Genomic DNA, 22,885 nt, shown 5'->3' on the forward strand with positions numbered 1-22,885 from the left:
ATCTCAATGGATTTCATTACTGATTTACCACCCAGCAACGGCTACAACACCATCTGGGTCACGGTCGACAGATTTTCTAAAATGGCCCACTTCGTTCCCCTAAAGGGCCTTCCAACTGCAGCTAAACTAGCACAAATCTTTATCAAGGAGATCTTCCGCATCCACGGTTGTCCTCTGGAGATAATCTCGGACCGTGGCGTCCAGTTTATTTCTCGCTTCTGGAGAGCCTTCTCTAAACAATTAATTGTAACTCATTGACCAACAATAATATTCCTTTGTCCTTCATCAGCTTCACCACGTTGCACATAAAATCCATTTGGACATGATCTTCTGTTTTTTGAATTGTTCAGTAAGTTAACTGGCATAAATTGAAATACATCTACTTCGTTATGTGAATTAACACAAGGGTATGTTTCCGTCACAACAATGCCCTTTCTTCTATTCTATAAGCTGGACATATTATATCTAGTGGCAAGAGAAAATGGTAACAATATTTTATTAAAGATTAATGACCTCTTGCTATGGTGCCATTCATTCCAAACAAACTGATATAGTGAAGAACCTATTGTCATGTAGTACTCAATCTCCTCATACTGTAATCATTGTGCTGTTGAATTTTTCCATGAAAACAGCACTGAATAAATCAGGACGTAAAAAGCCTTGAAAATATAAATGGCAGTTTTGTAAGGCCTATCAGATAGACATTGCCTATCATTTAATGTTATGTAGGGTGCATTTCAATAATTAGAATAAGTATTTGTTCATTCTTTTGTTGCTTAGAATCTGCTTAAACATATAACATTCATCAGGTATGTAGGCTGAGAAGCAGAATAATGTTTGTAACATGTTTGAACATTTTGTAACTCCAGCATTAGTTCAAAAACATTGTTGTTACTGCAGACAAAATGATTATCAAATGCCCTTGATGACAAATAATCACCTCTTCATATCTTGAAAAGAGAACAATTATGCATATATTAGGTATGAGCACTATTTACAAAGTCATACTGTCATAGATTCTATGAAACCTTCTATTTAATAATGTTTTCTGAGAAAATTACATAAAGAACTATTGAAAGTAGTGTATTGAATTTCTTCAAATGAAATTGATGACTGCCATTTAAAAATACAAATAAAAAATAAACTAAAATGTATTTAAAAAAACAAAACAAAACAAAAAACATCATACCTCCTAAAATAATAGACCAGTGCCATGGCCTGGGTAGCAACTGTTAAAACATTGCAGTAACGAGCATGGCATCCCCCTGCAAATGCGACATTCCCCACCAATCTATACACATTTCTTCTAGGGGCAGGGACAGTACTCCCTCTAAGTGACCTAAAGTGGTCAGCAAAGCCACCAAATACTAGTGGATGCCTAAAAGACTGAATGAGTGCCATAATGTCCCCGACACTAGGCGCTGGCTGGTGACATGGTAGAGCCACAGCCAGTAGCTTCTTATCTATGAAGCTGGCAGCTGCTTCTCCTTCATTTAGGTGATGGGCAGGGAGTGTGTGGCAATGGGCTATGTCACATCGCCACACTCCTAGTCTGACTCAGAGAAGCGAGGCTCCTAAGAGACATGTCAGGAGATGTACTCTAAAGAGGCCACATCTCCTGGTGGCTACATTGGCGTATGCATGCCCGTACTCAGTACTGTAAGTAACTTGCAGTTGCACAACCCCAATCTGCCTCTTTAGGTATATTGGGAGGCAGTAAAAGTTATCTATAACTCCAAATTCCGATTAGCTTTACTGTGTATCTGTACTAAAATAAAGTGGATTTTTGTGGCCCAAAAATTTAGAAGTGCTGGTATGGAATTTTTAAGCGAATAGGTGTAGGGGAGCCTAAACCACCAGAATCTTTTGGGATTTTAATATTTTAAAATTATTTATTAATTTTAGATAAATGTTCTCACTATATTAAAACACATGAAATGGTGCAGGGTTACTCACCCTGTGTCCCCCTTTGTGTCCAGTTACCTCTCCCTAATGTCCCGCCACCTCTACCTCATGTCTACCAAACATATAGGGATCATATTATTTTTATTATATATTACTTTTAAAACTACTAGAAATTGCTACTCACTTTTTTCTTACTGGCAATCAACAATTTAATGGAAATTATTTCTGTAGTGTGATAATGTACACAGGGTCATATGTACACACATGGTCACACAGATATCGTACATAGCAGGACAGACTGGGTTCAACACACAGATTGGAGAACAGAGAGTGTGGCGCGCACACACAGATTGGAGCACACAGACTGTGGTGTGCACACACACAGATTGGAGCACAGAGACTGTGGCACGCACACACAGATTGGAGCACAGAGACTGTGGCGTGCACACACAGATTAGAGCACAGAGACTGTGGCACGCACACACAGACTGGAGCACAGAGACTGTGGCACGCACACACAGATTGGAGCACAGAGACTGTGGTGCGCACACACAGATTGGAGCACAGAGACTGTGGTGCGCACACACACAGATTGGAGCACAGAGACTGTGGCACGCACACACAGATTGGAGCACAGAGACTGTGGCACGCACACACAGATTGAGCACAGAGACTGTGGCGCGCACACACAGATTAGAGCACAGAGACTGTGGCGCGCACACACAGATTGGAGCACAGAGACTATGGCGCGCACACACAGATTGGAGCACAGAGATTGTGGCACGCACACACAGATTGGAGCACAGGGACTGTGGCACGCACACACACAGATTGGAGCACAGAGACTGTGGCACGCACACACAGATTGGAGCACAGAGACTTTGGCACGCACACACAGATTGGAGCACAGAGACTGTGGCACGCACACACAGATTGGAGCACAGAGACTGTGGTGCGCACACACACAGATTGGAGCACAGAGACTGTGGCACGCACACACAGATTGGAGCACAGAGACTGTGGCATGCACACACAGATTGAGCACATAGACTGTGGCGCGCACACACAGATTGGAGCACAGAGACTGTGGCGCGCACACACAGATTGGAGCACAGAGACTATGGCGCGCACACACAGATTGGAGCACAGAGATTGTGGCACGCACACACAGATTGGAGCACAGGGACTGTGGCATGCACACACACAGATTGGAGCACAGAGACTGTGGCGCGCACACACAGATTGGAGCACAGAGACTTTGGCACGCACACACAGATTGGAGCACAGAGACACTGGCACGCACACACAGATTGGAGCACAGAGACTGTGGCGCGCACACACAGATTGGAGCACAGAGACTGTGGCGCGCACACACAGATTGGAGCACAGAAACTGTGGCGAGCACAGAGACTGTGGCGAGCACAGAGACTGTGGCGCGCACACACAGATTGGAGCACAGGGACTGTGGCGCGCACACACACAGATTGGAGCACAGAGACTGTGGCACGCACACACAGATTGGAGCACAGAGACTGTGGCGCACACACACAGATTGGAGCACAGAGATTGTGGCGCGCACACACAGATTGGAGCACAGAGACTGTGGCGCGCACACACAGATTGGAGCACAGAGATTGTGGCACGCACACACAGATTGGAGCACAGGGACTGTGGCACGCACACACACAGATTGGAGCACAGAGACTGTGGCACGCACACACAGATTGGAGCACAGAGACTTTGGCACGCACACACAGATTGGAGCACAGAGACTGTGGCACGCACACACAGATTGGAGCACAGAGACTGTGGCGCGCACACACAGATTGGAGCACAGAGACTGTGGCGCGCACACACAGATTGGAGCACAGAAACTGTGGCGAGCACAGAGACTGTGGCGAGCACAGAGACTGTGGCGCGCACACACAGATTGGAGCACAGGGACTGTGGCGCGCACACACACAGATTGGAGCACAGAGACTGTGGCGCGCACACACAGATTGGAGCACAGAGACTGTGGCGCGCACACACAGATTGGAGCACAGAGACTGTGGCGCACACACACATTTTGGAGCACAGAGACTGTGGCGCGCACACACAGATTGGAGCACAGAGACTGTGGCGCGCACACACAGATTGGAGCACAGAGACTGTGGCGCGCACACACAGATTAGAGCACAGAGACTGTGGCGCGCACACACAGATTGGAGCACAGAGACTGTGGCGCACACACATAGATTGGAGCACAAGTATACCATATATAGACAGACACTGGGGCACACAAAAAAAAAGTATCTGCCTTGTAGTCCACCCTCCCTCTCACCTTGTAGACCAAGATATTTTCACTGGGGACTGCAGTGCAGTAGCTCAACTTCTCCTCTCCCCCATGGTGCTGCAGGAGCAGGACTTTCACAAACCCTGTGTAGCACCGCCCATCTGCTAAGCCTCACCCTCCCTCTCCTCTATAGCGTAGCTCCGCAGATGAAAAGAAATGGCTTTGTCGGCAGCCCAATCAGCTGTAATAGGAGCATCCTATTATTGTTTTTTTGCCGTATCTCTTGCTCCAGCTACAGGGCAAGTCCTGGGCAGTAGCGATGACATTTTTTGTATGCATGCTATAATGTGTTTGCAAACAGGAGCAACTGTGAAAATGTATTTTATGTTCAGTAGAAATGAAGAACATCCGAATAAATGTATTAACTGGTGACATTGTTTCTATTTTTGTTCCCCAGTGCATTCTTTTGCAAAATTATAATCTACATAGGTATTGTACGTATCCTGCAGTGTCTCGTGTAGTAGAGCTGAGCAGACCTACACCTTCATCTAACATTTTTTCTTGAGATCTGTTCCTTGTTGAATTCGTACTGTAATACTGTGTTTCTTTATTTACAGTAATACAATATTTTAATGTGCTTTGTTGTCAAATTACATTTAATATATGTTATTAGACAATATGATATCCATTTGTGGTAAAATATACCTTATAACATGATGATATATATGTATCATATGTATATATCATCTCTTTGGTTACCATGATTATCAGTTGGGATGTTAACCATTGTGATGTTGCTGCTGTCAGATTTAAAATTGATGTTTCCTGTTATGGCTCTCATTTGCTTTAGTGATCAATCTGGTGCTATAGCATGCTATGGAGCAAGAATGCTCTGCTTTCAAGTATCTTTTTAGTATTAGATATTAGTAAAATTATGTTAATTCAGTAAAAACAATGATAGAAAATCACTGTTAGCACCGCTCGTTAGTAATTAATCCTCTAAGGCTTTTTCAGTCTCATTACTTGGAGTTTATAGCTGCATTTTATTCATATTTACCATTTGAGGTGTTAAGTAATAATCAAATTGTCAGATCAACGATCAAAAATGTTATATGTTGCAATAAAGCTACTTTTATTAATTTTTCAATGTTCGTTTTAGTTGTCACTTTGTATAACAAAAGCATATTTACGTCTGTAACTTCCTTTACCTGTGATTATAGAACACTGGATTTATCTTATAGAATTCTCCATGCCAGAAGTATATACACCAACCTTATGTTTAGAAGTTTCAAAACGGCAACCCCTAGCTAGCAGTGGTTAACCTTGTAGAACTGATAGATACATAGCATTCTAAAATATTTGGTTTAATATTTTAGTTTATTTTTTACCTAAAATGACATATATGTTATAGTAAGAATTAGTATTGTAGATGTCCGTTTTCTGGAGTTAATATACAAAAGAACAGTTTTTGTGTGTGTTTTTTTACTATGCTATGTTGATTATTGAAATGTGTTTTCTCTTTACTTTCCTCCCAGGCTGTAGAACTCACCTCTTTCAAAACATCAGGTACTATATGTTTCTTTTCATTCTGGGCAATGTTAATGTTTTTTTCACTGCAAATCATAACTCACCATACAATCTGGGTACCAGATGATTATGTGCTTATTCTCAGCATCTGAGAACTACAATGCAAGTTCTGGCTCTTTGTTAGCTTACAATTTGGGTTAAGGACAATGTGGTTTGTGGCATGACAGTATGTGCCATGGAGTTTTCATATTGCTGCATTAAAATATTTTCTTATTATTTGTTAAAGGACAAAGGAATGCAAATATATTATATATTATAACCTTTAAAATGCATAAAACAGAGAGCGAAGAGCAAATGCGTAGTGCAGACTGTTAAATCACTTAAGAAAATAAATAAAAATAAAATGCAGATTTACAAACCAGAAGATATACGACAGCCTTATGACTTGAGTACCTTAAAATAAAAACTATATGGGCATGACACAATAGCCCTGACTATGCTCAGACTGCTGTAGAAGCTGAACATGGGGTAAAGTATCAGAACCACACCAATGGATTTTTGGCACAAGAAAAGCAACCGGATCACTTGATAGACTTTTTGAGAGAAAGGGGAGGTAGGAGTATCTGAAAGAAGAACCCACACTGACGCTTCTTTCAAACCATGGCTCAAAACTGGTGGCTTAGGTAACGGCTCAAAGGTAATAGTGCAGTTTAAAATAAAGCTGTCTAGCATTTGTTGGCTGCATGCAAAAACATATTTGTATTTGCACCCTTTTGCTGGATGTGTTTCTAATTCTAATAAGGCCTGTAATTTTTAACAGGAGACCCATAGTCTCAAGCATTCTGGATATCTATATACTGCGTGTATATATATATATATATATATATATATATATATATATATATATATATTGGCATGATGATGATATTTCAGTTGTCTTTGCCCATTTATGCTGCCTTTTTAATCCTTGATAGCAAGGGGTGTGATGTTTTGAGATTTTTGCCTGTTTGTGATGGAAGTGGGGGGTTCAGAGTACATATTCTGAAATGGAAAGTCAGTTTAAGACTAAACACTACACTTCAACTTACAAATAAATACAGGTATGGGATCACTTTTTCAGAAACTGGTAGAGATACTAGATGCTGCATCAAATCCCCAGTGTTGTTAATACCATTATCCATTAGCATTATTTTCCTAATACTTACACTTATGTCAGAAAAATGTGACATAGTTGATGATGAGGTTGAAAAAAGACACCAGTCCATCAAGTTCAACCTATTTTGGATCTCCTGCGATCCATCGCTTATATTTGAATTTGATCCAGATTAAGCAACCAACAATCTGTTTCAATCTGGAAAAAATCCTCCAAACCCAAAATTGCAGTTCTATTTTTTCCCTATATTCACTACTGTCCTTCATTTTAATTAACGGTCGTAACCCTGTACACTTTTCCGCTAAAATTTGTCTAACCCTTTCTTAAACATTTATTTAGAGACGAGGAAAAAAAGATGACCAATTGGGGCACTCTTTAATGGGTGTAGACATATATATTGTTATTATATTGATATGTGAAATGTGATAAAAACAAACTTTATTCATATCTAGTTAAAAAAAATTACCTAGTAGCGAAATATTAAAAAATGATGATTGAGACACACATGGATATGAGTACAAATTCAGTTAAGATAAACAAAATTTAATTGTCTAGCCGCGATGCTACTCTTATATCTTGGGATTTGTTTAATTTAATTCTATAATAGATCCACCTTATTTTAATGGTTCAAAGCCCCTGACCTAGATCTTATACTATATATAGCCCCTATTTCTGCACCTGTGTAATAGGTTCCCATACATGAAATCCAACATAAAATTGTATGGATTCCAATTGACCCTCAAGAATCTGTTCTAGGTGATAGTAATTTCACTGATTCATGGTAATCTGCTTGTGGGTTTGTGAGGTTGAGTATCCTCTGATATGGAACTTGGTACAATTGGACCTGTAGGAATATTCGCTGATTCTATCTTAACTCCACTCCCTTAAATGATGCCAACTATAGGAGACATCAGGAGCGTTGGTAAAGATTGCCTAATGCTATATATGATTGATTCTCAAGATTGCACTATCTATATAAAGTGGTTGGCATTATACAGGTCAGAAACAACTGTCCGTTACAACCGCTAATATCCTCAGAGATGTGGGAACTGCTACTACTAATCCCTGATGGATCAATTCTATCTAGTGCTAAGAGGCATATAGTAAATAAGAGGCTCAGGAGTTTGACATGAGTAGCGAGCGCGGCGTCCGCCGACGCGCGTTTCGCTAGTAGCTTTGACAAGACAAGCCGATATAGCGGCTGGGTAGGATATATAAAGGAGAGAGCCCTCCCCCAGAATGACGTGGTACTTAGCAACGTTATAGCAACCAAGGTTGCATTGAATAGACTCCGAGAAATGATTATTGAAGTTTACTCCCCTTAATGACAACTTCCTTAGTAACGCTGTAGCAACCGTCGGGTTGCTGGATATGGATCTTTTATCAAAATTGATTCATTGTTTAAGGGAAAGACAAGAGGGAAGTGGAAACATCGGGCTGCTAATCCTCATATTTGAAACATCGGGCTGCTGATCCTCATATTCGATCACCATTTAAATGGAATACATAATACCTGTCATGAGATATCCTCCGAAATAAAAACATATAAACTTGATAATTACGTAATTCATCTGAGGGTATGCAACGCTGATAGACCAGAATACGTAAAATCCATATCAAGAGCTTTATAAACGTAAGTAAGGAGCATAAGTTTCATGTTAAAGATCTCAACTGACCCACACTATAATATGCAGACTCATAAGAGACCTACATAAAGTGTATAATAGGTGGTTAAACTTGGGATTGCAGTTTCAATGATCCATAGGATGAGATTTATTATTAATTTCTCTGTTATTCTCCAGACTTGAGCATTTAGAGATTATACATATACATAATAAAGATAACTCCTGGAATTTCCATCCAACTCTAATGTGTGGGGACATATCTTCTCCAACATTCAAATATAGATTAACCCAAAAGGGTAAGTGACACCTCTTATGTTGTGAAGTGTAAAATAAATTGGTTTAAAAACTATTATTAATACCAATCAAACTGATTAATAATATAGTGCATGAGAAACTTCTCACATACTAAATGTGAGTAATATATTAAAGGTTAGTTATTTGTGATAGGATCAGATCCCAACTGACCCTGGAAATTTAGTATCAAATTTTGATTCCATAAATTGTGTAAAAGGTGATAAGACGATCCTAAACCGGACAGAAGTTGAACTTTATTATCAAAAGTGAACACTGCATATATTAAACAAAAATGAGAGGAGTAAAAAAAGATTATAAAAAGATGCCTAAAGATAATAACATTTAGACATTAGTATTATTTAATAAGGGTTATTCCAGGTTTCTTTACTTTAAAGAAGAGAATTTTTTTTAAAAGATATACTCAGTCCAAAAATACAGAGTAATTACTGTGGTCATTCAAACCATACGGTACCATACTGCCCATCATGAAAATTAATTTGGTCTCTTCTCGTAGTAATTCACTATTGATGTTACCTTCCCTCAGACCTAGATTTATCTGTTTCATCGCGAAGGCTGTTAAAACCTTCGGGTCACTATGGTGATATTTTAAGAAATGTTTAGCCACCACTGTTATCTGCTTCAAATTGGCTTTATCATTAGCAGCCCTCCTGATGTTCCCTAGATGTTCCAAGACACGTTTTTTAAAGGGTCTGCTCGTCATGCCTATGTATATCAAGTTACACGGACATAACAGGCAATAGATGACATTGATCGAATTGCAGTTGAGAAATTTTACGATTTTCCATGTCTTGCCAAATTTGTCCCTATACTCCTTGGTCTGCTGCATATTAGGACAGGCTTTACATGAACCGCATTTGTAGAAACCTTTGGGAATATTACCCGGACTTTTTTTCGGAGTTAGGAAACTGTGTACTAATTGATCTCTCAAATTCTTAGATCTTCTCCAGGAAATGGAGACCCTGTCCTCTAATGACTCTCTCAGATCTTTATCCAATTTTAAAACATGCCAGTGTCTTTGTAATATCCTTGTGATAGTTCTCCATTCCGAACAGAAAGTTCCTATTACTCGTAATTTGCTATGCCGGCTATCTGTTGACCCTTTCTTGATTGTCTGATGTATCAAAGCATCTCTTGTATATTTGGACACACTGCTTTCAGCGGTTTTTATAGTATTGACATTATATCCCCTCTTTTTTAATCTGCATTTTAATTTCTTAAACATATCTATTGAATCTGCCATCACAACCTTCCCTGGCATTGAATTTCATATCTTGACTGCCCTTACTGTAAAGAATACCTTCCTTTGCTGGTTGTGAAACTGCCTCTCCTCTAACCTTAGGGGGTGACCGCGCGACCTGTGTATAGTCCTTTGGGTAAAAAGTTCCCATTACAGTTGTCTGTATTGACCCTTAATGTATTTGTACATAGTAATGTACAGCACAGTGGCCTAGTGGTTAGCACTTCTCCCTTACAGCACTGGGGTCATGAGTTCAATTCCCGACCATGTCCTTATCTGTGTGGAGTTTGTATGTTCTCCCTGTGTTTGCGTGGGTTTCCTCACACACATTCCAAAAACATACTGGTAGGTTAATTGGCTGCTATCAAACTTGACCATAGTCTCTCCCTCTCTGTCTGTGTGTGAATGTTAGGGAATTTAGATTGTAAGCTCCAATGGGGCAGGGAATGATGTGAATGAGTTCTCTGTAAAGTGCTGCAGAAATAGTGGTGCTATATAAATAAATGATGATGATGATGATAGTAATCATATCTCCTCTTAGATGCCTCTTTTCTGAAGTAAACATGCCTAAACTGGCTAACCTTTCCTCATAACTTAATAACTCTATACCCTTTATAAATGTTGTCGCCCTTCTCTGAACCCTTTCTAGTTCCAAAATTATTTTTTTATAGAGTGGTACCAAGGAACTATATTTCATATTCAAGATGAAGTCTTACCAATGATTTATACAGTGTCTTTCCTTGCATCTATTCCCCTTTTTATGCATGCCAATACTTTTTTTTGCCCTTGCAGCTGCTGTTTGACACTATTGCTAAGTCTACTGTCTACAAGCACTCCCAAATCCTTTTCCATTATAGATTCCCCTAAATTAATCCCATTTAATTTATAGATTGCAATCTTGTTTTTGATTCCTAAATGCATAACCTTACATTTATCTATGTTAAACCTCATATTCCATTTGGCCGCCCAATCCTCCAGTTTATTTAAGTCCCTCTGTAGAGAAGCTACATCTTGTTCTGTTTTTATTACCTTACAGATTTAGTGTCATCTGCAAACACGGAAACTTTACTTTCTAAACCATCACCAAGGTCATTAATAAATATTAGAGATGGTCACTAACCCCCGTGTTTTGGTTTTGGATTCGGTTTTGGATCTGGATTACCGTCGTGTTTTGGTTTTGGTTTTGGTTTTGCAAAACCGCCATTGCGTGTTTTGGTTTTGGTTTTGGTTTTGTTTGGTTTTGTTTTGCTATTTTTTGGGAAAATCCATGTTTTTGGGCCTAAATTAACCCAATTTAGTGCTCCAACTGTTTTAGAGACAAGTAATCTAATTGTTGAGGTAATAAATCATCCAAAAAAACAGTTTAATTCTTCGTTGGTAGGCCTATTCTACACACAAAACAGATTGTCTTCCTCTCCATCTATGCATATTGGCAATGCAGCCATCGTCTTTGAATGTATATTACACCCTACACTTATAGTTAAATATGTAAAGAAATGGAAAAAGCCAGTTTGGTTTCTGTCTCTCAAGGCACCCCTCCACTTGTATAAAATACTAAAAAATTCAGCCATTATAGACTGTACAATATTAATTGACATGGAGAAAGACAGTTTGGGGTCACTCTGTCTCTCTAGGCCCCCCTCCACTTGTATAAAATACCAAAAAATTCAGCCATTATAGACTGTACAATATTAATTGACATGGAAAAAGCCAGTTTGGTTTCTGTCTCTCTAGGCCCCCCTCCACTTGTATAAAATACCCAAAAATTCAGCCATTATAGACTGTACAATATTATGAAAAATGGACAAAGCCAGTTTAGGGTCACTCTGTCTATGACACCCTACCCTTAAGGATAAATTGCCCTAACAGCAGCCTTTCAAGATGGTATGTGATATGGAAATGCCACAAGTCCCTTTCCTCTTTGGGGGTAGATTGCACCCTACACTTACATAGAAAGTTTTAAAAAGATGTTATCGGCATCATCTTCAGCTTAATCCTCACCCTCATCAGTGTGTACGTCATCATCACAGACTATCAATTCATCGCCGCTTGAATCCGCCATTAGAGAACAGTCAGTGCTTGGATGTCTTGGATGGTGAAGGCCTTCCTCGTGGAAGATGTAGTTCATTTTTATAAACATCATTTTCTCCACATTTTTGGGAAGTAACCTTCTACGGCGATCACTGACTAAGTTCCCTGCTGTGCTGAACACTCGTTCAGAGTACACACTGGAGGGTGGGCAGCTTAGGTATTGCAAAGCAAGTTTGTACATGGGTTTCCAAATGGCCTGCTTTTCTTCCCAGTAAGGAAAGGGACTGTCTGACATTTCCATATCAACTACCTCTTGAAAGTAATCCTCCACCATCCTTTGCATGTTTATACTCATATTGGATGGAGTTATGGGCAAAGTGACACATTTTTTTGAAAAATCCTTCAAACCAGCCCAGATGTTAAATTGTTCTGGTCTGCCCCCTGTGTCTTCCCTGCTTCTTTTTTGGAAATTTAATTTTTTACGAGCAACAGCTTGAGAAAGTGAAGGAGGACACGTCGTCAAGCCGAGGCCCAGTTCAGCGGCCAACTTGCTGAGCAATAGCTCCTTGCAAAAGTTCACATCTCGCTCATTTACAAGTAAAGACTCAATGTAGGTTTTAAACCTTGGATCAAGCACAGTGGCCAAAACGTACTGATCCGAGTTCAAGATCTTAATAACTCGAGGATCATTGTGAAGCGAATTAAGTACTTGATCGACAAGGCCAACATACTTTGCTGAATTGCTTGCTTTCAGCTCCTCCTTCATTTTCTCAAGCTGCTTTTCCAATAGTCTAATTAAAGGAATGACTTGGCTCAAACTAGCAGAGTCAGCACTGACCTCACATGTCACAACTTCAAATGGTTTCAGCACCTTGCACAGCACTGAAAGGATTCCCCACTGTGCAAGAGTGAAATACATCCCCCCTCCTTTCCCAATGTCATGACTTGTGCAATATGCTTGGATGGCTTTGCGCTGTTCCTCCATCCTCTGAAGCATGTACAGGGTGGAATTCCACCGAGTTACCACCTCTTGCTTAAGTTGGTGGCAGGGCAAGTTAAACTGCTCTTGGGGCTGCTGTAATCTCCTACATGCTGTGGCTGAATGCCTGAAATGGCCTGAAATTTTACGGGCCACCGAAAGCATCTCCTGCACCTCACGGTTATTTCGTAGGAAGCTCTGCACCACCAAGTTGATGGTGTGAGCAAAACAGGGAATATGTTGGAAATCACCCAGCTGTAATGCTCGCACTATATTGTTGGCGTTATCTGAAATGACATACCCTGGGGAGAGTCCGAGTGGTATAAGCCATGCATCAATCACATCTCTCAGTTTGCGTAACAAATTGTCAGCCGTATGCCTGTTAGTGAAGCCGGTGATACAAAGAGTGGCCTGCCTGTGACAAATGTTACGTAGTGGTGTACATGCTGCTGCTGTTCCTGCTGGTGAAGGTGAATGACCAACCCAGTGGGCTGTCACAGTCATATAGTCTTTGGTTTGGCCACTTCCACTTGTCCACATATCTGTGGTTAAGTGAACAGTGGGCAGAATGGCATTTTTCAGCGCAATCTCTACATTTTTACACACTTTTTGGTATAGTTGTGGAATAGCTTTACGGGAGAAATGGTGTCGCGATGGAATTCTGTAACGCGGACACAAAACCTCAATTAACTGTGAAAAACCAGCTGCGTTTATTGTGGAGATTGGACGCAGATCTAACACTAACATTGCAGCCATGGCGTCTGTGATTCGCTTGGCGACTGGGTGACTGCTGTCATATTTGCTTCCCCTCGCAAATGATTGTTTCACAGTTAATTGCTGAAATGTAGGACTGCTCATTTTATTCACCTGCCTCTGGGATGACGATTCACCCCCAGCAGCAGCAACAGCAGCAGCAGGACTAACGCTTTCTTCAGAGGAATCAATAATAGTGCCGGAGTCATCCAGCCTTAAGTGGGATGCCGGGCTAACTCCGAGCGCTACTGAGGATATTGATGAGGATGGTGTGGTGGGTGTATTTTGTAGCCGTCGGTATGTCGGTGAGCGGAGGGTCTTAGCTGATGAGGGAGTGCTTGTATTCTTTTGGGAAGAACTTTCAGCTTTTCCCAACACTTTGCCATGAACTCTCGTTAAATGGCGTAACATAGACGAGGTTCCAAGATGGTTAAGGTCCCTCCCTCGACTGACTGTGGCTTCACATACACTACAAATGGCTATACAATTGTTGTCTGGATTTGGGTAGAAATAATTCCACACATAAGAAGTGGATTTTTTTGTTTTATGCCCAGGCATGACAATGGCCTTTTTCTTGTCACGTGCCAGAACTGCTGCCACTGGTGCAGGACTTACACAAACAACCTCATCCTCATCAACATCCTCATTAGCGCCCTCGTCGCCTACACAAATCTCCCCCTCATCCTCTTCTAATTCCAAAGTGGCATCCTCAATTTGGGTATCACCGGCTACACTCGGGCTATTAAGGCACACATCAGCAGAATGCTCACGATTAGACATCCCACTGTTGGATGGACTCTCCACAGGGATTGTTGTCATTTGTGAATCAGAGCAAATATTCTCCTGTAATGCCTCACTGTTATCTTGCAGCTCAGCTTTGACGCGTAACAGTAGTTGTGCACCAATTGTAGGCTGGGTAACTTTTTGGGATCTGCCACTAATAGCCAAAGGTGAAGGCCTCATTCTCTCTTTGCCACTGCGTGTGTAGAATGGCATGCTTGCAATTTTTTTTTTATCGTCACTTAACTTTTGCTCAGTTACACTTCTTTTTCGCTTCAATACAGTAAATTTTTTTTTGGTTTTTGTTTTTTGCACTAATTTGAAAACACTCTGTTGTTTGACATCGCCTTGGCCAGATGACGTACTGGGAACACTAACATCAGGACTGGGGTCAGAACCTGGTTGCTCATTTAGATCATATGTGGACTGCTTTGAATCCATTCTGAGCGCAAACCACTGGGGAGTGCTAAAAATTATTTAGTAGATTCTGCTGACAGTTATGACTTTTGACAGCCAGAAATATTAATGCACAATTAGGGAGGACACCCCAAAAACACTGAGGAGTGCTAAAAATTATTTAGTAGATACTGCTGACAGTTATGACTTTTGACAGCCAGAAATATTAATGCACAATTAGGGAGGACACCCCAAAAGCACTGAGGAGTGCTAAAAATTATTTAGTAGATACTGCTGACAGATATGACTTTTGACAGCCAGAAATATTAATGCACAATTAGGGAGGACACCCCAAAAACACTGAGGAGTGCTAAAAATTATTTAGTAGATACTGCTGACAGATATGACTTTTGACAGCCAGAAATATTAATGCACAATTAGGGAGGACACCCCAAAAACACTGAGGAGTGCTAAAAAATATTTAGTAGATACTGCTGACAGATATGACTTTTGACAGCCAGAAATATTAATGCACAATTAGGGAGGACACCCCAAAAACACTGAGGAGTGCTAAAAATTATTTAGTAGATACTGCTGACAGATATGACTTTTGACAGCCAGAAATATTAATGCACAATTAGGGAGGACACCCCAAAAACACTGAGGAGTGCTAAAAATTATTTAGTAGATACTGCTGACAGATATGACTTTTGACAGCCAGAAATATTAATGCACAATTAGGGAGGACACCCCAAAAGCACTGAGGAGTGCTACAAATTATTTAGTAGATACTGCTGACAGATATGACTTTTGACAGCCAGAAATATTAATGCACAATTAGGGAGGACACCCCAAAAACACTGAGGAGTGCTAAAAATTATTTAGTAGATACTGCTGACAGATATGACTTTTGACAGCCAGAAATATTAATGCACAATTAGGGAGGACACCCCAAAAGCACTGAGGAGTGCTACAAATTATTTAGTAGATACTGCTGACAGATATGACTTTTGACAGCCAGAAATATTAATGCACAATTAGGGAGGACACCCCAAAAACACTGAGGAGTGCTAAAAATTATTTAGTAGATACTGCTGACAGATATGACTTTTGACAGCCAGAAATATTAATGCACAATTAGGGAGGACACCCCAAAAACACTGAGGAGTGCTAAAAATTATTTAGTAGATACTGCTGACAGATATGACTTTTGACAGCCAGAAATATTAATGCACAATTAGGGAGGACACCCCAAAAGCACTGAGGAGTGCTACAAATTATTTAGTAGATACTGCTGACAGATATGACTTTTGACAGCCAGAAATATTAATGCACAATTAGGGAGGACACCCCAAAAACACTGAGGAGTGCTAAAAATTATTTAGTAGATACTGCTGACAGATATGACTTTTGACAGCCAGAAATATTAATGCACAATTAGGGAGGACACCCCAAAAACACTGAGGAGTGCTAAAAATTATTTAGTAGATACTGCTGACAGATATGACTTTTGACAGCCAGAAATATTAATGCACAATTAGGGAGGACACCCCAAAAACACTGAGGAGTGCTAAAAATTATTTAGTAGATACTGCTGACAGATATGACTTTTGACAGCCAGAAATATTAATGCACAATTAGGGAGGACACCCCAAAAACACTGAGGAGTGCTAAAAATTATTTAGTAGATACTGCTGACAGATATGACTTTTGACAGCCAGAAATATTAATGCACAATTAGGGAGGACACCCCAAAAACACTGAGGAGTGCTAAAAATTATTTAGTAGATACTGCTGACAGATATGACTTTTGACAGCCAGAAATATTAATGCACAATTAGGGAGGACACCCCAAAAGCACTGAGGTGTGCTACAAATTATTTAGTAGATACTGCTGACAGATATGACTTTTGACAGCCAGAAATATTAATGCACAATTATGGGGGACACCCCAAAAGCGCTGGGGAGTGCCAAATATGAAGAAAAAATAATAAACCTCTATCCTCCTCTCTGCACTAGCGATTTTGGTTAGAGCAATTGCAAGAACAATATTGTATTCTCTGTCCCTGCTCTAATTAGCCTATGACTACACCCTGCTCTCTCCCTCTGTCAAATGGCGATGGATTGCTGTGGAGGCGTGTATTTATAAAGTTGAAGTATCGCGAGAACCGAGTCCCGAGATCCGACAACGTCACAATGACGTTCGGCCTCGATTTGGATTCGGAATGGGCGGGAGAGTACCGAGCTGCTCAGCTCGGTACTCGGATACCCAAAGTTCGGGTGGGTTCGGTTCTCGGAGAACCGGACCCGCCCATCTCTAATAAATATATTAAAAAGGAGTGGCCCAGCACGGGTCCACTTAAAACTTTTGACCAATTAGAAAATGTTCCATTTATCACAACTCTCTGTTTCCTATTCTTTAACCAGTTTTCGATCCAAGTACAAAATTCCCTTATTTTGTAAACCAACCTCTTGTGTGGCACTGTATCAAAGGCCTTTGAAAAATCTAAGTAGACCACATCTACTGTGCTGCCCTGGTCTAAGTTCTCACTAACTTCCTCATAGAAACTAATTAGGTTAGTTTGACATGACCTATCCCTCACAAATCCATGCTGATTCCCACTAATAATCTTATTGCACGCCAAGTAATCCTGAATACTATCCCTTAATATACCTTCCAGTAGTTTCCCCACTATTGACGTCAGGCTTACAGGTCTATAATTCCCTGGTTGTGATCTTGTCCCCTTTTTAAACAACAGCACCACGTCTGCTATTCGCCAATCCCTTGGTACTGAGCCTGATGAGATTGAATCTATGAAACTTAAGAATAGTGGTCTAGCTATTTCTGAGTTTAGCTCCATAGGAACCCATGGGTGTATGCAATATGGACCTGGAGCTTTATTTATGTTAATATTCTTCAGTGACCTTTGGACTACTTCATTTATTAGCCAAGTGTTAAATAATGGTATGGTTTAATTTCTGTTTTTATGTATTATTCCTACCATTTGTTCCTTTCAAGTAAATACTGAAGAAAAGAAAGTGTTTAATACTTCTGCTTTTTCCTTAGTATCATTTATCAATTCACCCATCTCACTTCTTAGGGGTCCTATATTATTTTTTTTAATCCTATTGCCATTTATATACTTAAAAAACGTTTTGGGGTTTGTCTTACTTTCTTTTGCAACTTGTTTTTCATTTTTTAACTTAGCCAATCTAATTTCCTTTTTGCATGTTTTATTATATTCCTTGTACCTACGGAAGGACTCCTCAGACCCTTCAGACTTAAACAATTTAAATGCATGCTTCTTCCTTTGCATTTCTTTCCTCACCTTTTTATTTAGCCACATTGGTTTAGACTTAATTCTTTTACATTTATTTCCCATAGGAATGAACTTATACGTGTATGTTTCCAACAACATTTTAAAGACAGCCCACTTTTCAACCTTATTTTTTTCCTTCAAAAACGTTGTCCCAGTCTATGCAGACTCCTTTAGCATATTAACATTTGCCTTTCTAAAGTTTAAAGTCCTAGTTGATCCATTATACCGTTGCTTCTGGAAACTAATTTCAAATGAGATATTATGATCACTGTTTCCCAAGTGCTCCTTTACTTGAATATTTGATATTACGTCTACATTATTTGTTATTACTAAGTCCAGTATAGTCCGGTTCCTAGTTGGTTCCTCTACTAATTGGGACATGTAATGGTTTTTTCGCGTTCTCAGAAACCTATTTCCCCTAGCTGTACCGCAGGTCTCAGTACTCCAATCAATGTCCGGATAATTAAAATACCTTTTGAAATTGCTGTAGAAGTTGAGCTTCCTCAATCTTACTAATATGTGGCGGGTTTATAGCATATCCCTATCAACAATTTCTCTGAATTTTTTCCTCCACTGGATATTTCCACCCACAATGCCCCTATATTATCACCAATATTCTCGTAAATAACTTCCTGAATACTTGGTTTTAACGCTGGCTTAATATAAACACATACTATTATTTACCCTATACCTCCTGAAGAGAGTATAGCCTTCCAAGTTGACTGCCCAGTCATGTGTATCATCCCACCAAGTCTCCGTAATACCTATAATATCACTGCTCATTCGTTGCAACAAATATCTGCTGGTGTCAATGTGATCACCTGAATTTCCAGTGAGACGGTGAAAAATGTAACTTGAAGAGCCGATCTGTCAAATTGCTTTATAGAATGATCTGGCAAATGAGAGTATCAGAGAGAATACAATCAGGAAGATGGCAAATCACAGATCACATCAAGCCCTTAGCATGTGGCTATGTATGTTGGTTACTTCCTTTTAATCATTTCAGACCATGTTCCTGTGCTTACATATTAAATCACCAAGGGGGAGGGGTTAGCATCTACTTGTTTGCATTAGAGATGCTCAGGATCGGTTTTCCGAAAAACAAACCCCAGAACATCGCCAATACTTTCCCACTTCCTTGGATCTGAATTGAGGCAAAACGTCATCATTGCATTGTCGGATCTTGCAGGTTTTGGATTCCATAAGTTCCTTCCTCCCCAGGAGATCCATCCCCATTGCTCACACAGAAAAAGGGGTAGCAGTGTTCTTGTCACTCTCCAGTCTCCAGGGCCATTGATCAGTGCCATTGTTCATACAGAAACAGCAGTGTTCTTGTCACTTGACAAACATTGACTGGAAATTAATGTTATTGAGCAACAAAAAAAGAGCATTTTTTTAGCAATTTTTTTAAAAAAAAACATGCAAATCCAAAACCAAAAGCAAAACATGAGGGTGGTTTTGCCAAAATACAAAGTTAATACAGATCCAAAACTAATACCAAAACACAGGGGTCAGTGAACATCCCTTGTTTATATTATGTGTAGAGCTATTCATAAAGCTGGGAAAGTGTAACTGGCATATGACATATCACAGGGCTACCTAAAGCTCAACTTGTCCAAACTAGAGCTTATTATCTTCCATCCTCCCTCAGCAAAAATTTCCCCTCACATCTCCTTCACCCTCACTGTACAGTTTCCTTAGTCACCCAAGTTAGCTGCCTTAATGTCACACCATCTGTTTTATTCCTCACATCCAGTCTCTCATTCATCCCTATTGCCTCAACCATTGAAATATTGGCAAAATACCCCCTTTTCTTACTCATGAAGTACAGATGTCCACTGACCCCCATATTTTGGTTTTGGATTTGGATTAAGTTTGTGTTTTAGTTTTGGTTTTGACAAAACCGCACTCTCGTGTTTTTTGTTTTTGTTTTTGTTTTGGATCTGTATTTTTTAGGAAAATAGCTAAAATATGCTAAAATCACATAATTTTGCTCTTTTTTTGTTCCTATGTTATTAATAACCTCAATAACACTAATTTCCAGTCATTTGCTGTCAATTTTGATCTAAGCTTTGTCAAGGCAACCCGTCCCGGCAGTCTAATAGGCTATTTATACTGAAAGGATCCACCCCCTGGTATACGTCACCCTGGGCGATTCCCATGACAACCCGATGCGCTCGTGGTTTCCGGCATTATGATCCTGCCTCCTATACACGTCATGTTGGCTGGTTACCATAGTAACACTAAACTCTCACCAAAGATAAAGAGTGAGAAAGGGCTTAAGTCACTTAGGGGAGTATTCAATTGTTAGCGTTAACGCTCTCAAACGAGCGCTCAAAAAATCTTAGCGTTAATACGGTAATTACTCGCGAAATTTCAGCTCGCAGCCCCTTGAGCGGCGAGCTGAAATTCCGCGAGTAAACTACCGTATTAACGCTTTTTGAGTGCAATATTACCGTATAAACGGTAATATTTTTTGAGCGCTCGTTTTTTAGCGTTAACGCTAACAATTGAATACCCCCCTAAGAAGGTAAGACTGAAATGGGTCAAAAAAATCGAAGGACAAAAGTAATTATGAGAGGGGAAGAGTAATGATCCTACTAAATAACGGTATACTGCCAGATCTTGAAATAGTAATATCATAGTCCTTATTTGTTTTATTGTGGATAATGCCCACTCTAGATATTACTGAAAGGAAAAAGAGGAGGCATTCTATCTAGTGTGGGCATTATCCACAATAAAACAAATAAGGACTATGATATTACAGTAGACATTTCCCATGCTACCATCGACACTGACTTTTATTACTGTTTTTTGATCAGGACCTTTTTATTTTTATTTGTGTTTTATGTTTTGTGAATATTGGGATATTTTTTATATCCATTTTTATTTTATTTCACTTTTTTTTTCACTTCCCATGAAATATGGACTTTTGAAAATAGTCTTAACACCACCTATAAGGTTTTTTCTATGGGAATTGTTTTGCTATCAAGGTGTACTTTTATTCATTAAAGACATCATCGCGAAGACAGACTGGTGTTGAGACTAGTGTTGAGACTACAGGCTCTGTCAGTTGACGACAAGCGACAATCGGTCTCTGGAGTACTGCTTTTTGTCCTGATTTATCTCCAGGTCTTGAGGAGCTGTGTGTCCACCAAAAGCGGAGTGACATTGTCCTGGGACTGCAAGCTTTTTGGTAGTCTCATAGGAGAGAGCGTCTGCATCTCTTGAGAAACTTGGATGGCCAGTGCCCCTGAGAGTGGCTAGGATACTGGTGATGTGGCTTTATTATGTTTAGTATGTTGACTGTGCCAGACTGTATTGTATTAACACCTTTACAGGGGGATCTCCATGATTGTTGACAACCCCACCCCATCCCACATAAAGACACTTTAGCATTAACTAGGCCATTGGTACAATGCAAGGGGTGCAAAGTTAATTATTATTTTACATACAAGTTAAATATTGGCTGCTTTTCATGTAGCAAATACTTGATAGCTTTATTTTTGTACTGAAATTTAAAGCTGATCTAGGATATGCCCTATCCCAACTATATATCTGTCCCCACATTTTACATTTATCTCTCCCTCCAAAACAGCATGGTTTTGCCCAGGTGCAAAGTTACTCCTTTTTTTTATGCTTTGCTCTCCTTAATGACTCAGGCCCATAGTGTCTTCTAGATATTATATTGTTATTATATTATTATTCTATATTATTATATATTCACATATTTGATCAGATTATATGTAACAAAATTGTAAATAGAAGTAGAAAAATTGTGAATGCAAATTTTGTAAAAAAATAAACCAGAAACTATTGTTATAACAGCACAATGTAATATGACTGATTTTGCATGTAGCATGAAAATATTAGCCTTAATTGAACACTGCAATTTAGAGTTGAGCTAGAACACTCCCAACTCTAAATCTGCCAGCAAATTTTAAATTTGCCCCCCTGTAGCACAACATGGTTTTGCCAAGATTCAGAGTTGGACCTTCTTGCTAGATTTATTCCTAGCTTTAAATGAGCTCCAAATATTTAATCTGATATTTTACTTGCAGTGAATTTGTTACATTTGCCAGTAGCTGGCGATTGCCTCCAATTTATTTCCAGATTACATTTTAGGACCTCACCTGTTAATTCTATTTTACTTTCTAATTTCTACAATGGAAAGTCACTCAGAGTTCAGCCACACATTTGAGGCCTGGGTATTTAATTTGTCAGTAACACAAGACTACAAGCGCCATTAACACAGCTCTACATCTGCAAATAGCCCTGTCCTTTCCTATCACTTGCATATTACATATGGCATTATTCCGAAGGGGCTCAAGCTGACATCTGAAGAGAGCTTTGAGAACACAAACATATTTCTCTGACACAAATAGCAGGTCAACTGCAGGCAATTTACAGAACAAAATGAGAGGAACAGCAATAATTGTTTCTAAACTGGCCAGTTACACAGGCTCCACTGCAGAATTTATTTCTACTTTGTAATACTTTTTACATTAATTTTGGGCTTAACACTTACACTTTTTAAATCTAATGCAATAAAGCATTGCATTTCCTGGGTTACCTTTTTTTGTTCAATT

Source organism: Mixophyes fleayi, unplaced genomic scaffold, assembly GCF_038048845.1.
Source record: "Mixophyes fleayi isolate aMixFle1 unplaced genomic scaffold, aMixFle1.hap1 Scaffold_29, whole genome shotgun sequence".
In the NCBI taxonomy this organism is placed as follows: domain Eukaryota; kingdom Metazoa; phylum Chordata; class Amphibia; order Anura; family Limnodynastidae; genus Mixophyes; species Mixophyes fleayi.